Here is a 15,793-nt window from a genome sequence, read left to right as displayed (position 1 = left end):
ATAGATAGATAATAGATAATAGATAGATAGATAGATAATAGATAGATAGATAGATAATAGATAGATAGATAGATAGATAGATAGATAGATAGATAATAGATAGATAATAGATAGATAGAGATAGAGAAATATTGGATGGATGGGAAGATAGATAATACAAGAGATAAAAAGATATTAGCGCTCAATGTATAGAAAACAAATAGATAAAACGACATTCGCTCTCAAATCCTGTTGTGTCTCCAGGACAGGAAGTGAGGGGGTATTTCCCCAATGGGAGATAAAACCTGATGGAGATAATACCCTTCCCCCGCTCCATCTAAGAACACTTTGCCTGGAGTTTATAGATGTCTTGTAGTCGGAGAACCTCCTTTTACAGGCAGCTCCAGCCTCCCGAAGCCGATCCCTCCCGACACAACTCGATCCCTCCAGACACAACTCGTCTTTGTTTCCAGGGTCGCTCCTGTTCAGGGGCGGACTGACAACTCATTGGGCCCCTGGGCAATAGGGGATCATGGGGCCCCGGTGTCCTTGCCCATACTCAAAAAAGCCTATGAAAAAGCTACCAGGGGCATCTCATGGGGCCCCCTACTGACCCCGGGCCCTCAGGCAGTGCCCGAGTTTCCAAATGGTCAGTCCGCCCCTGCTCCTGTTATTATTACATCATTTATGTTATTGATAAGAGAGTCATCCGGGATAATCTGTCGTTAATCCGTCTCCTTGTAAACCCCGTACACACGATGACAATATCGGATGAATGCCTGCTGGTTTCATATCAAAAGTGAAGAAGTTACTAAAGTTACGGAAATTCTCGTAGAACAGAGAAGATTGGGAAGTGGTGTCACGGATTCTCTTGTATTTTTGGCCGAAAACTGCACAGATGAAACAAAAATCGTACAATAACATTTTTTGTGTTTCTCCCTTCAAAACATTTCAGATGAAAGCTGTGTACTAATAATCGGATTATCATACGATCGCTTTGAAAGCGGGATTTTTCGTACGATTTTCTGATGATGTGTAGTAGGGTTTACTGGGGCTCAGGAAATCCTCCGCCGTGGGTGGAGATAAGGACTTCATTGTCCATCAGTCCAGTCCTTGTATATGTATGTATATATATATATATGACAAAGGACACACATCCCCCCAGCATACAGACCTATGGGTAGGGGCGAGAGGAAATCTGTACAGCAAACCGTGCAGAAATAGAAACTGCGAACAACTAGACCGGGCTGCGGAATTCCTGTTCAGGACTGGCAGGAGGCAACCAAAAAATACACTTTGTACATTTGATGCCGAAGGGCGTTTGTGTTCCAGCAGCTTTAAATCTGCATAAAGAACAAGAATCGCTTGTACTGGGAAGTCAACCTCCCCTCCAGTCTTGCACAGTTGTACCGACTACTCTTCTGGACTGAAACGGCTTGCTCTGATTTCACGGCACACTGTGAGCTTCTCACAATGTACATTAGAAGTTGCAGCAAGTCAGGGACTGTCAGGCTGGGGAGGAAAGTTCTAGATCATGGGTTCTCAACTAGGTTTCCTCCAGAGGTTGCTCGGGGTTCCTTGGGCAAAGAGCAAATGCTCCCTCTCAGATAAGTTCCCAATGACACCATTGATCTCTTTAGTTTTCTGTAAGGGGTTACCACCAGTGTAAGGAGCATTCTTTCAACTGACCATCATGAGTTGTAGATGTAGTCATTTTTAGCCGGGGTTCCTTGAGACTGGAAAGCCATTTCAAGGGTTGAGAAAAGGTTGAGAAAGGCTGCTCTAGATCAGCTTTTCTCGACCAGGATGCCCAGACGCCCCGGGGTGCCTTAAGGTTTCTTCAGGGGTGCCTTGAGGTTTCTTCAGGGGTGCCTAGAGGTTTCTTCAGGGGTGCCTTGAGGTTTCTTCAGGGGTGCCTAGAGGTTTCTTCAGGGGTGCCTAGAGGTTTCTTCAGGGGTGCCTTGAGGTTTCTTCAGGGGTGCCTAGAGGTTTCTTCAGGGGTGCCTAGAGGTTTCTTCAGGGGTGCCTTGAGGTTTCTTCAGGGGTGCCTTGAGGTTTCTTCAGGTGTGCTTGATGCCTATGTGTACCTTGAGGTTTGAAAATGTCTAAAAATTGGCCAAAACTTCTATACAAACCAGGGGGTGGAACAAGCTTGCCTTTTAGTTACACAAAGCCAAAGGTTTTTATTGTGCAGCATTATGACCTTCTAGCCACTGGCATCCTGACAACCAATGACATTATCAGTTGGTAAGAAGGATGTCAGCTGCCTAGTTTGACCCTCCCCCGCCCCTCTCCATCAGGGGGTGGGGTCACATTAGCTCAGTGATGGAGAAAAACTGAGGGAGAGGAGAAACACTGGAATACTAGTCAGTACCAGTGTGCCAAAGTGTATTTGATTTGAAAGCATAAATCACCTCCAATTAGAATATTTTTTTTTACATTTTACAATGGGGTGCCTCAAGACTGTCTATAATTTTAAAGGGTGACTCGGGACTGTCCATAATTTTAAAGGGTGACTCGGGACTGTCCATAATTTTAAAGGGTGACTCGGGACTGTCTATACTTTTAAAGGGTGACTCGGGACTGTCCATAATTTTAAAGGGTGACTCGGGACTGTCTATAATTTTAAAGGGTGACTCGGGACTGTCCATAATTTTAAAGGGTGCCTTGACTGAAATAAAGGTTGAGAAGGTTTTTTTTGTTAAAAAATATACTTTTTTTTTTACATAAGTATAAAAAAACAAGATACTTAATGGGGGTACATCCCACCCTGTACTGCATTAATCTACTGTATAGTACCCCTGCTGGTATGATAGGGTCCCTGAAGGCTAGTACCAGCTGGAACACAAACCGTTCAATACAGCTCCAATCATACAATAAATACATTCACGCAGCGCTATGATGCCTAACGTGGTGTGTGGTGCAAAACATTCCCCGAACCATCACATCATGCATGACGCCGCTTACCCCAAGACTGATTGTGCCCCCCCCCCCCACGGTTCCAGCAGAGTACCTAGGCGCCACGTCAAATGTGCAACTCCTGAGTTAAACCCCTGTTCCACACATCCTACAGGGTGTAAACTCTAGCATGCAAAACATTCCCGACCGACCAGGGCTGGACTGACCATTCGGGCACTTGGGCACTGCCCGAGGGCACAGGGTCAGTAGGGGGCCCCATGAGATGCCCCTGGTACCTTTCATAGGCTTTTTTGGGTGTGGTTTGGGCGTGGGTGAAGACACAGGGGCCCCATGATCCCCTATTGCCCAGGGGCCTCATGAGTTGTCAGTCCGGCCCTGTTCTCCACTGTACAAAAACAAGTGAAATAAGCATCGGGTGTGATGGGGGGTAGGAAGGAGGGAGGAGGGTAGAGTGAGGGGAAAGTTGAAGCTTTATTGAAAGGACAAGCTTCAGACGTCCACTTCCTCCTTAAAGTCCATCAAGTTATAGTCTCTGAGAAGACCAGTCTGTGACAGTCCTCAGTGGACATCCTCTCCCACTGGTGGATGAGGTGCTTCCTGGTGCACCACCTTGAAAGAACACAGACACCCCAAAAGGTGCCACCAATGTCCTCCAGGGTAAAAGTCCCACACAAAATACTGTTCAACACACTGAAGTGTGTGATGGCTGTCTGTGGCACAACGTCCTTGAGTTCTGGTTCCCTCAACAGGTCTTGAGCAATGGGGCACTCCCAGAAAACGTGCTGAGCGGTTTCCTCCTGAATAATGCCTGTGTCTGCTCAATAGAAAATTTTTTTTTTTTTTTCCTAGTCCACAAAAGTGTGAAAAAAATGAAAAACCCGTACGTGAACAAAAAACGTGCAAGTGCAAAACACCAACACAAACAAGTGCACTTAGGGGTGTGCTTTAGTCCACCCCAAAGAAGAACCTCTACCCTGATCCCCCGGGGCACAAGGCTCCTGACAGGGACTGAGGTTTCCACATGGTCTGCCTTGGCGGACCCCTTTTCTTGTGGCTAACCAAAGATGACCACCAAGTACTAGGTCAGGGGGCTCTCCCGAAGAAAGACCCCCCCCCCCAGAAACAGGAAGAAACCAAAAGACCACACATCCTCCCCCTAGACTTCAGGGCAGGACCCACACCCTACCATCCATGAGAAAAAAAAAACACACACACATAAGTGAAAGTTTCTCAAACGTGGGAGAAAAATAAAGACTAAAAAATTAAAAAGTGGCCCTGCAATTGTGCACTGGATAGGCTCTGAGGCCTGTAGCATAAAAATTGCCCTGGACTTAGCCAAAAGGCCTAGCCTAGCGCAGTGCAGGAAAAGTGTTTGGAACAGTGACCATATGCTACTAAGAGCACCCCTGAGGCGACCACTCAGGGGGCATTATTCCACAGACTCTGCCTCCCCGGCCCCTGGCCAGACAAGGTAGATCCATTTGAAACCATTGGAGGAACTGGGCCCCTCCAGTTTTCCTGGGGGAGTTACTCCTGTGGGCACCATGGTTTCTGTTCCAGCCGCTACTAGCCTTCGGAACCCCCATTATACCAGCAGGGGTACTATACAGCCAAAAATCCAAGAGGCAAGAATAATGGCGGAGCGCCCCTACTGGACACTGATAACAACAGATACTACACATGATCTGAGCCGAAAGGCAGAGAAGCGACACCAATTGTTACCTATGGCCAAGACCAAGTACACCTTAACCAAAAAACTTTTCTCTTTTTTTCCCCATATGCCATACTCCTTTTGCTGTTGGACATTAGAGATCCAATTGCAAAGGATCATAGTCACCTTAATTTGCATACTACTTTCCTACCAGTTGCTATTTTTTTTTAAAGTCCGCGGAAGTGCGAGAAACGAAAACCAGTAAGTGGACAAAAAACATGCTAGTGCAAAACCAACACAAAAAAGTGCACTTAGGGGTGAGCTTTGTCCATCCCCCGAAGGGGTAGGACCTCTACCCCGATCCCCCGGGGCAGAAAGTTCCTGACAGGGACTAAGGTTCCCGTGTGGTCCTCCTAGCCAAAAGGCCTGGCGGACCCCGTTCCTTGTGGCCAGCCGAAGCCAGCCACCAAGTACTTGGTAAGGGGGCTCTCCCGGAGAGAAAACCCCCTAGGGACAGGGGAGGAAGGAACCAAAAGGCCATACATCCTCCCCCTAGACTTCAGGGTAGGCCCGAGGACCCACACCCTACCATCCCTGAGAAAGAAAACACACACATACATGAAAAGTGACAAACGTGAGGAGAAAATAAGTAAATAAGTGGCCACGCAATTGTGCACTGGCCAGGCCCTGAGGCCATAGCAAAAATTGCCCAGGACTTAGCCAAAAGGCCTAGCCCTAAAAGGTGCAGTGCAGGAAAAGTGTTAGAAACAGTGACCATGTGCCGTTTCACACATTGGGGTCCCACACCCAAGTGTTACTAAGAGCACCCCTGAGGCGACCACTCTCAGGGGGCACTGCTTTCCCGGCCCCTGGCCAGACAAGGTAGATGCATTCAAACCAGGAGGAACTGGGCCCCTCCGGTTTTCCAGGGGGAATTACTCCCGGGCCCCAGCAGCCTGTGGGCGCCTCGGTTTCTGTTCCAGCCGGTACTAACCATCAGGACCCCCATCCTACCAGCAGGGGTACTATACAACCAATCATCCCCGCAAGCAGGAATGATGGTGGAGCACCCCTACTGGACACTGATAAGAACAGATACTACACATGATCTTAGCCAAAAGGCCGAGAAGGATGGGACAATTGGGACAGTTCCATCCCCTACAACTGGGACACCCCTTGGTACTACCTGGATACCTTCAAGTTTATCAAGGAGCAGGGGCTACAGGGAGTCAAGCCTGACTTGTGGAAGCCAAAGATCATTTACAAGCTCATCAGAGCAAGTGACATTTTGGAGTCGGTTCCAGGCCTGCCTTCAGACACCTGCAAGGTGGTCTGGAGGAATGTTTCTTCAAACATCCTCACCAACAGGCACAAGGACCTGGCATGGATGGAAATCCAAGGGGGGTTGCCTCTCAGGACATTTATGCATGCCAGGAACCTGAGCAGATACAGACACTGCCCCTTCTGCATCATCCACGAGGAAACGGCTCATCACGTTTTCTGGGAGTGCTCTTTTGCTCAGGACCTGTTGAGGGCCTTGGAACCTGAACTCAAGGACTTTGTGCCACAGACAGCCATCACACACTTTGGGGTGTTGAATGGACTTTTCTGTGGAACTTTTTCTCTGGAGGACATTGACAGCGTCTGGCGGGTGCTGTGTTGTTTTAAGGACGCTTTATGGTGCGCCAGGAAGCGCCTCATCCACCAGCGGGACAGGATGTCCATTGAGGACTGCCGCAGACTGATCCTCAGTCTGCTCAGAGACTATACCTTGATGGACTTTAAGGAGGAAGAGGACGTCTGAGGATAGAAACACTGCTCTAGATGATGCTGGGTGTCCTCCAGCCATGAAAAGAGGCGGAGCTCTCTCTGACTTGCTGCAGCTTCTAATGCACATGGTGAGAAGCTCACAGTGTGCAGTGACATCAGAGGAAGCCATTCCACTCCAGAAGAGCCAGTACAACTGGCCAAGACTGAAGGGAAGGCCAAAGGCCAAACTTAACTGGTTTGACTTTTGTTGAGTTTTCTGTATAGTCTGCTGTATAGTCCACCGACCAATCAGAGTTGTTATGGGAGGAAATACTTTATAAAACCGAACGTCATTCGAGTAATAATACAAAACAGGATATTGCTTTGAGCTGTAGATTTGAGTGTAGACTACCCCCCGGGTGCCTAGGCGATATAAAGAGATATATCATCCGGGAAGATCTGGATCCGGCACATCACGGCGACGATTCATCAGCGAAGATTGAATCCTTGTAGCAATAAATACGAAGTCTCCATCCAGCAATTGTGTGATTTACGAAGAATGTCATTAATCTGGATTTGCCTCCCCGCAGAGAGACTAAATACATCCTCGTACTCCGAGTCCCCGAGCCGATACTTTATCGCTTTCATTTCCTTGTATGGCCGCAGATGCGGGTGTATTAGAATAGAGACATCGAGTGATACCTAATAAAATCATCAGAGAACAAGTCTATCAGAGATCTGGTACAGGCAGCTCCGGCCACCCCAGCATCCGAGAGCAAAGGGAAAAAATATGAAACAGCGGCTTTATAGTGCAACTTCGGCCAAAAAAAAAAGTTAACATGAAATTGCCTTTAAAAAAGACAGAATGATAAAAGCAGTTTCTGCTGCAAAATTCAGCTTTAATTTAGAGATTCTTCCGTGCAGTATTTTTTCTGCCACTAGATGTCCTCAGTCTGATGGTCAGCATCATACATCCCTCCCTGAACCCAAGTCATCCCGGACAAGCCCCCAGCCTGTGACTGGACAGTGAATGGAGTAGCAGCCCTCTGAGCAAAGGTCATCCCAGACATGCCTCCAGCCTGTGACTGGACAGTGAACGGAGAAGCAGCCCTCTGAGCATAGGTCATCCTGGACATGCCTCCAGCCTGTGACTGGACAGTGAATGGAGAAGCAGCCCTCTGAGCAAAGGTCATCCTGGACATGCTCCCAGCCTGTGACTGGACAGTGAGAAAACAGGTGGCGCACACACCTAGTGCATTATCCAAGGTTTATTGTAGGAATTAAATCATAAAAACATACTTACAGACGAAGCATGTATCTAAAAAGCATAGAAAAATGACAATGGCCACAACGGCGGGCAAGGTGTTCTCACCGTCAGTGCGGTCAAATTGCTGACGCGTTTCGGGGACGAATCCCTTTCCTCAGAGCTGATGACCAACCTCTGATGCTGATGCTGATGCTGATGTATGGACATAAAGAGCCTCACTGTTGATGCCTCATGTGACTGGACAGTGAACGGAGTAGCAGCCCTCTGAGCATAGGTCATCCTGGACATGCCCCCAGCCTGTTACTTGACAGTGAACGGAGAAGCAGCCCTCTGAGCATAGGTCATCCTGGACATGCCCCCAGCCTGTGACTGGACAGTGAATGGAGTAGCAGCCCTCTGAGCATAGGTCATCCTGGACATGCCCCCAGCCTGTGACTTGACAGTGAACGGAGAAGCAGCCCTCTGAGCACAGGTCATCCTGGACATGCCCCCAGCCTGTGACTTTACAGTGAACGGAGAAGCAGCCCTCTGAGCATAGGTTATCCCGGACATGCCCTTGGCCTATGACTGGACAATAACCAGAGTAGCAGCCCTCTGAGCAAAGGTCAACCCAGACATTCCCCCAGCCTGTTACTTGACATTGAATGAGAAGCAGCCCTCTGAGCATAGGTCATCCCAAACATGCCCTCAGCCTGTGACTTGACAGTGAATGAAGAAGCAGCCCTCTGAGCATAGGTCATCCTGGACATGCCCTCAGCCTGTGCCTTTACAGTGAACGGAGAAGCAACCCTCTGAGCATAGGTCATCCCAAACATGCCCCCAGCCTGTGACTTGACAGTGAACAGAGAAGCAGCCCTCTGAGCATAGGTCATCCCAAACATGCCCTCAGCCTGTGACTGGACAGTGAAAGGAGAAGCAGCAGAATATACTCTTTGCCACCATATGAACTGATCTGCTCCTTGTGCTGCTTCTTTCTCTCACACTCCTGCCCTGCTGTACGGGGACTGCAAGAGGCTGATGTCAGGTCACATTCAGGTACCCACACTGCTTGAATATAAAAATTAAATGTATTGATGTATTCATGACTACAGAATTACATTTATCTGTGTCTTTTATATCTGCCCAGTTTTTCAGAAAAAATGAATAGTGATCTCTCCAGTTCACAATGCAGCTGTGCAAATGGCAATGCTGCCCCCCCCCCCTGAAAAATGCCGCCCTAGGCAAATGCCTTGTTTGCCTTCTGGTAAATACACCCCTGAGCACAATATGACTTTTTTTTTCCAGTAAAGTTTACTACTGCTTTAATACAATCACTACCAGTGATCCTGCCATGAAGACCCTTGTTCAGACACTTCCTGTTACAGGGTGACAACACTCCATGCCTGTCTCCTAGTTGCACCCCTGTGTTGTCACCCTCAGTAGTACTGAAGTGGTTTTGAGCAGCTTTCGCCCAACGTCTGCCCGCTTAGTCACTGGAGACCAGGAAACCTTTTGGTTGGAAGCAATACATTTCAGAAACACGGCCTAATATTTGGCCAGCAACCATCTGAATATACAGTGAAGTAAATAAGTACTTGATCCCCTGCTGATGTTGAATGTTCGCCCCTCACAGAGAAATGATCGGTCCATACATCGAATGTTCGGTGTATTGCAACACTGAGAGACAGAATAGCAACAACAAATTCAGCAGAAATGCATCTAACAAATGATGATTGATCTGCATGTTCATGAGGGAAAGAAGGATTTGATCCCCTATCATTCAGCAGGATTTCTGGCTCCCAGGTGTCTTTCATACAGGTAACAAGCTTAGATTAGAAGCAGTCTCTTAAAGGGAGTGCTGCTAATCTCATTGTGTTACCTGTATAAAAGACACCTGTCCACAGGAGCAATCAAACCATCAGATTCCAAACTCTCCACCATGGCAAAGACCAAAGAGCTGTCCAAGGATGTCAGGGACAAGATGGTAGACCTACACAAGGCTGGACTGGGCTACCAAACTATGGCCAAGCAGCTTGGTGAGAAGGTGACAACAGTTGGTGCAATCATTCACAAATGGAAGAAACACAAAACAAGTGTCAGTCTCCCTAGGTCTGGTGCACCGTGCAAGATCTCACCTCGTGGAGTGTCAATGATCACGAGAACAGTGAGGAATCACCCCAGAACTACACGTGAGGATCTTGTCAATGATCTCCAGGCAGCTGGGACCACAGTCACCAAGAAAACAATTGGTAACACACTACGCCGACAAGGACTGAAATCCTGCAGTGCCCGCAAGGTCCCTCTGCTCAAGAAAGCACATGTCCAGGCCCGTCTGAAGTCTGCCACTGAACATCTGAATGATGCAGAGGAGGACTGGTGGGAAGTGTTGTGGTCAGATGAGACCAAAATTGAGCTGTAAATGAGACGACTTCAACCAACTTTTCATTGAAACCACAACTGGACAGATGAAAGGTAACCTGTACTAACATGCTTATGGCGGTAGGTTGCTCCAATCGGCTTGAGATAATTTGCCTTTAAAGTCGTCTGGAATTGGTGGAACCCGGCGGACAATTTCCCCCGTGTGTGTGAATACGGCCAGCAGAGGAGCTCGTCTGCGCATAACTTGAAAATATTTATTGAAGCTCTTCACAATCCAAAGAAAAAAGATTATCTGCCAACTTCAGTGAATATTTACAGCCACTAAAAACTGCAGCTTACAGCTGAGCTCTTTGTAGTTGACAAGGAAAGAAGATAAAATCCGAAGTTGTAAAAAGTAGAAAAATATTCCCTGCCGGCTGCAAAGCAGAAAAATAACTCTTCAATGTGGAACCAGTAAATAGCTCGCTGCTGATCCCTGGAGTTCAGTTCTGGAAGTGTTCCAGATGCAGACTGAAAAGTCGACTGGCAATCAAATACATAGCAATGCGATCGCCATTGACGAACATTGGCATACAAGGACATTATAGAGCAGTGGTCTCCAAACTGGGGCCTGTGAGCAAATGCGGCCCTTTGCCAGTCTTTATCCGGTCCTTTGGGGCAGTATTCCTTCCTTTGATACAAGACAGTATTTCTCCTGCTGACACGAACAGTGGGAAATAATTCCTCCCACTGACACCAATGACGGGGCACTATTCCTCCCACTGACACCAATGATGGGGCACTATTCCTCCCACTGACACCAATGATGGGGCACTATTCCTCCCACTGACACCAATGATGGGGCACTATTCCTCCCACTGACACCAATGATGGGGCACTATTCCTCCCACTGACACCAATGGCGGGGCACTATTCCTCCCACTGACACCAATGATGGGGCACTATTCCTCCCACTGACACCAATGGCGGGGCACTATTCCTCCCACTGACACCAATGATGGGGCACTATTCCTCCCACTGACACCAATGATGGGGCACTATTCCTCCCACTGACACCAATGATGGGGCACTATTCCTCCCACTGACACCAATGATGGGGCACTATTCCTCCCACTGACACCAATGGCGGGGCACTATTCCTCCCACTGACACCAATGATGGGGCACTATTCCTCCCACTGACACCAATGGCGGGGCACTATTCCTCCCACTGACACCAATGATGGGGCACTATTCCTCCCACTGACACCAATGATGGGGCACTATTCCTCCCACTGACACCAATGATGGGGCACTATTCCTCCCACTGATACCAATGATGGGGCACTATTCCTCCCACTGATACCAAAGATGGGGCACTATTCCTCCCACTGACACCAATGATGGGGCGCTATTCCTCCCACTGACACCAATGATGGGGCGCTATTCCTCCCACTGATACCAATGATGGGGCGCTATTCCTCCCACTGATACCAATGATGGGGCACTATTCATCCCACTGACACCAATGATGGGGCGCTATTCCTCCCACTGATACCAATGATGGGGTACTATTCCTCCCACTGACACCAATGATGGGGCACTATTCCTCCCACTGACACCAATGATGGGGCACTATTCCTTCCACTGACACCAATGATGGGACACTATTCCTCCCACTGACACCAATGATGGGGCACTATTCCTCCCACTGACACCAATGATGGGGCACTATTCCTCCCACTGACACCAATGATGGGGCACTATTCCTCCCACTGACACCAATGATGGGGCACTATTCCTCCCACTGACACCAATGATGGGGCACTATTCCTCCCACTGACACCAATGATGGGCACTATTCCTCCCACTGACACCAATGATGGGCACTATTCCTCCCACTGACACCAATGATGGGGCACTATTCCTCCCACTGATACCAATGATGGGGCACCATTCCTCCCACTGACACCAATGATGGGGCACTATTCCTCCCACTGATACCAATGATGGGGCACTATTCCTCCCACTGACACCAATGATGGGGCACTATTCCTCCCACTGATACCAATGATGGGGCACTGTTCCTCCCACTGATACCAATGATGGGGCACCATTCCTCCCACTGACACCAATGATGGGGCACTATTTCTCCCATTGATACCAATGATGGGATATCTCCTGATACACTATGTTGTACATTACATAGTCCTGGCCCCAGTACTTAAACTGTTAAAATCAGTCTGTAGATGCAGTGACGCATGCTTGTTATACTCACTGTGGGACCTAAGAGGTTAATCCTCTGCATTGTGTAAAAAGGCCATTTGATCCTGTCTTCTCTGCTCCTCCTCATGTTCAAATGTCCATGTCTTGTCTCCTGATAAGACAGACTAAACCCGTAGTTTTTTTTTTTTTTTTTTTGTAATGGTTGAACTGGATGGACTTTTGTCTTTCTTCAGCCAGACTAACTATGCAATTATATGCACATGCTCAGTTTGGTGTGTATTGCTAGAGGTTTTTTTTTTCTTGGGAGAGTGCATGTGATCAGCACAGGGCCAAAGAGCACTGTCCAGACAGAGGTCAGGGCTTTTGCATCCTCCTAGAGCAGAAAGAAAACTCCTCCTACAAGATTAACCAGTGCTCTGCTGGACACTGATAGAAGTCACAAGACTGCTATATACTGCTGATGAGAAAAGGGATTTTGCAGTTTATATTTACTAAAATAATTGCATTTCTATGTTGTGTGTACTGTGGGAGACCGGATATAGTGAATGCAGGGTCCGGGGAGAGCAAATATAGTGAATGCGGGGTCCGGGGAGACCGGATATAGTGAATGCGGGGTCCGGGGAGAGCGGATATAGTGAATGCAGGGTCCGGGGAGAGCAGATATAGTGAATGCGGGGTCTGGGGAGACCAGATATAGTGAATGCAGGGTCCGGGGAGAGCGGATATAGTGAATGCAGGAGCTGGGGAGAGCAGATATAGTGAATGCGGGGTCCGGGGAGAGCGGATATAGTGAATGCGGGGTCCGGGGAGAGCGGATATAGTGAATGCAGGGTCCGTGGAGGCCAGATATAGTGAATGCAGGGTCCGTGGAGGCCAGATATAGTGAATGCAGGGTCCGGGGAGAGCGGATATAGTGAATGCAGGGTCTGGGGAGAGTGGATATAGTGAATGCAGGGTCCGGGGAGAGCGGATATAGTGAATGCAGGGTCCGGGGAGACCGGATATAGTGAATGCAGGGTCCTGGGAGACCAGATATAATGAATGCGGGGTCCGGGGAGAGCGGATATAGTGAATGCGGGGTCCGGGGAGAGCGGATATAGTGAATGCGGGGTCCGGGGAGAGCGGATATGGTGAATGCGGGGTCCGGGGAGACCGGATATAGTGAATGCAGAGTCCGGGGAGAGCGGATATAGTGAATGCAGGGTCCGGGGAGACCAGATATAGTGAATGCGGGGTCCGGGGAGAGCGGATATAGTGAATGCGGGGTCCGGGGAGAGCGGATATAGTGAATGCGGGGTCCGGGGAGAGCGGATATAGTGAATGCGGGGTCCGGGGAGAGCGGATATAGTGAATGCGGGGTCCGGGGAGAGCGGATATAGTGAATGCGGGGTCCGGGGAGAGCGGATATAGTGAATGCGGGGTCCGGGGAGAGCGGATATAGTGAATGCAGGGTCCGGGGAGAGCGGATATAGTGAATGCAGGGTCCGGGGAGAGCGGATATAGTGAATGCGGGGTCCGGGGAGAGCGGATATAGTGAATGAGGGGTCCGGGGAGAGCGGATATAGTGAATGCAGGGTCCGGGGAGAGCGGATATAGTGAATGCAGGGTCCGGGGAGAGCGGATATAGTGAATGAGGGGTCCGGGGAGAGCGGATATATGATATGGTGTCTGCTGACATTACTTCCTATAGAAGGGCAGAGCTGCTTCTTCGGAATAATCATTCCTGGATGGACGAAGGTACAAACCAACAATGGAGTTGAGCTGTTGGCGCGGTTCCAGAAACGGTGAACGGGGCGCGCTGCCAGCTCCATGGAACCACTTAATATATGACTTTATTTCGTTACTAATTATTTGCATTAACATGAATGTTGAATTCGGGATATTGGAAGCGGCTCTGACACAAACACTCGCAGTTCCATTTACTGCTGGTTTTATGAATTAGCACTTTGAGGACAAATTGAATTGCAGAATAAATGGAGTCATTTCATCCCAGCTGTATATTAAAAGCTAATGCGTCTGCCGACAGACTGATGAACAGAAGCGCAAAATATTTTAGTTGCATTGAAAGCTAAACAAAAGAAATGAGAGAGAGAGACACAATAAGTGTGAGAGCAAGAGAGAGGGAGGAAATAGGTAGAGGAGAGGGCAGGTCCGGGGTGGGGGGGAGGCAGAGAGAGGGCAGGTCTAGGGTGGGGGGGGGGGGTGGAGGAGAGAGTGGAGGTCTGGGGTGGGGGTAGAGGAGCGGGCAGGTGTGGGGTGGAGGGGCAGAGGAGAGAGCGCAGGCCTGGGGTGGGGGAAGAGGAGAGGGCAGGTCTGGGGTGGGGGGGCAGAGGAGAGAGGGCAGGTCTGGGGTGGGGGGGCAGAGGAGAGGGGGCGGCTCTGGGGTGGGGGGGCAGAGGGGAGAGGGTAGGTCTGGCGTCAGGGGGCAGAGGGGAGAGGGCAGATCTGGGGTTGGGGGGCAGAGGGGAGAGGGCAGATCTGGGGTTGGGGGGCAGAGGAAAGAGGGCGGGTCTGGGGTGGGGGAGCAGAGGGGAGAGGGCAGGTCTGGGGTGGGGGCGCAGAGAAGAGAGGGCAGGCCTGGGGTGGGGGCTCAGAGGAGAGAAGGCAGGTCTGGGGTGGGTGGGCAGAGGGGAGAGGACAGGTCTAGGGTGGGGGGGGCAGAGATGAGAGGGCAGGTCTGGGGTGGGGGTGCAGAGAAGAGAGGGCAGGTCTGGGGTGGGGGCCAGAGGAGAGAGGGCAGGTCTGGGTGGTGGGGCAGAGGGGAGAGGGCAGGTCTGGGGTGGGGGACAGAGAAGAGAGGGTAGGTCTGGGGTGGGGGGGCAGAGGGGAGTGGGTAGGTCTGGGGTTGTGGGGCAGAGGGGAGAGGGCAGGTCTGGGGTGGGGGACAGAGAAGAGAGGGTAGGTCTGGGGTGGGGGGGCAGAGAAGAGAGGGTAGGTCTGGGGTGGGGGGGCAGAGGGGAGTGGGTAGGTCTGGGGTTGTGGGGCAGAGGGGCATTTGCCCTGTTGGTCATTACTAAGATATGTTGGGGTGATTACCTTGAGCAAAGAAGGAGGGGGAGCAAGGAGAATGAGAAGGAGTGGGAAAGATAGAGATGGACAAGGGGGAAAGAGAGTGATGGGCAAAGGGAAGGGAGAGAGGGAGCAAGATACAGAGATAGAGGGTGGGACAGAAAGAGAAATGGAGAAGGTTTACAGAGATGGACAAGGGGGAGAAGGAAATAGGTAGAGAAAAGTGTTGATCAAGGGAGGTCTGGTCTGGGGGGCAGAGGGGCATTTACCACCTTGACCATTACTAAAAAAGATATTTTGGGCTGATAGCCTTGAGTAAAGGAAAATGGAGGGGGGTGAGAGATGGACAAGGGGGAGAGCAAGGAGTTAGAAAGAGATAGATGAACAAAAGGGAAGAGACAGAAAGATATGGACAAGGGGAAGGGAGAGAGGGAGCAAGATAAGAGAGATAGAGGGTGGCATAAAAAGAGAAATGGAGAAGGAGGAGAGAGATGGACAAGGGGGAGAATGAAATAGATGAGTGTGAGTCAGAGTGTTGATTAGAGAAGGTCTCAGCTAGGGTGCAAAAGGGCATTTACCCCCTTGGCCATTGCTAATAAGATATGGTGGGCTGGTAGCCCTGAGTAGAAATAATCCACCATCTACACATCAGTCAGT

At 49.7% G+C, this 15,793-nt stretch overlaps 2 pseudogenes; both read right to left on the bottom strand.

Moving 5' to 3' along the window:
- Positions 1-4,492: 4,492 nt before the first annotated feature.
- Positions 4,493-4,608, bottom strand: LOC149443921 (U2 spliceosomal RNA; annotated as a pseudogene).
- A 958-nt stretch (positions 4,609-5,566) lies between these two features.
- LOC149443920 (U2 spliceosomal RNA) lies at positions 5,567-5,683 on the bottom strand (annotated as a pseudogene).
- Between the last annotated feature and the right edge of the window lie 10,110 nt (positions 5,684-15,793).

The sequence above is a fragment of the Staurois parvus genome, unplaced genomic scaffold (genome assembly GCF_062004578.1).
Source record: "Staurois parvus isolate SC_StPar_1 unplaced genomic scaffold, SC_StPar_1.0 ptg000824l, whole genome shotgun sequence".
Taxonomy (NCBI): Eukaryota; Metazoa; Chordata; class Amphibia; order Anura; family Ranidae; genus Staurois; species Staurois parvus.
Note: the sequence above shows the minus strand (reverse complement) of the source record. Positions and strands in the feature narration are given on the sequence as shown.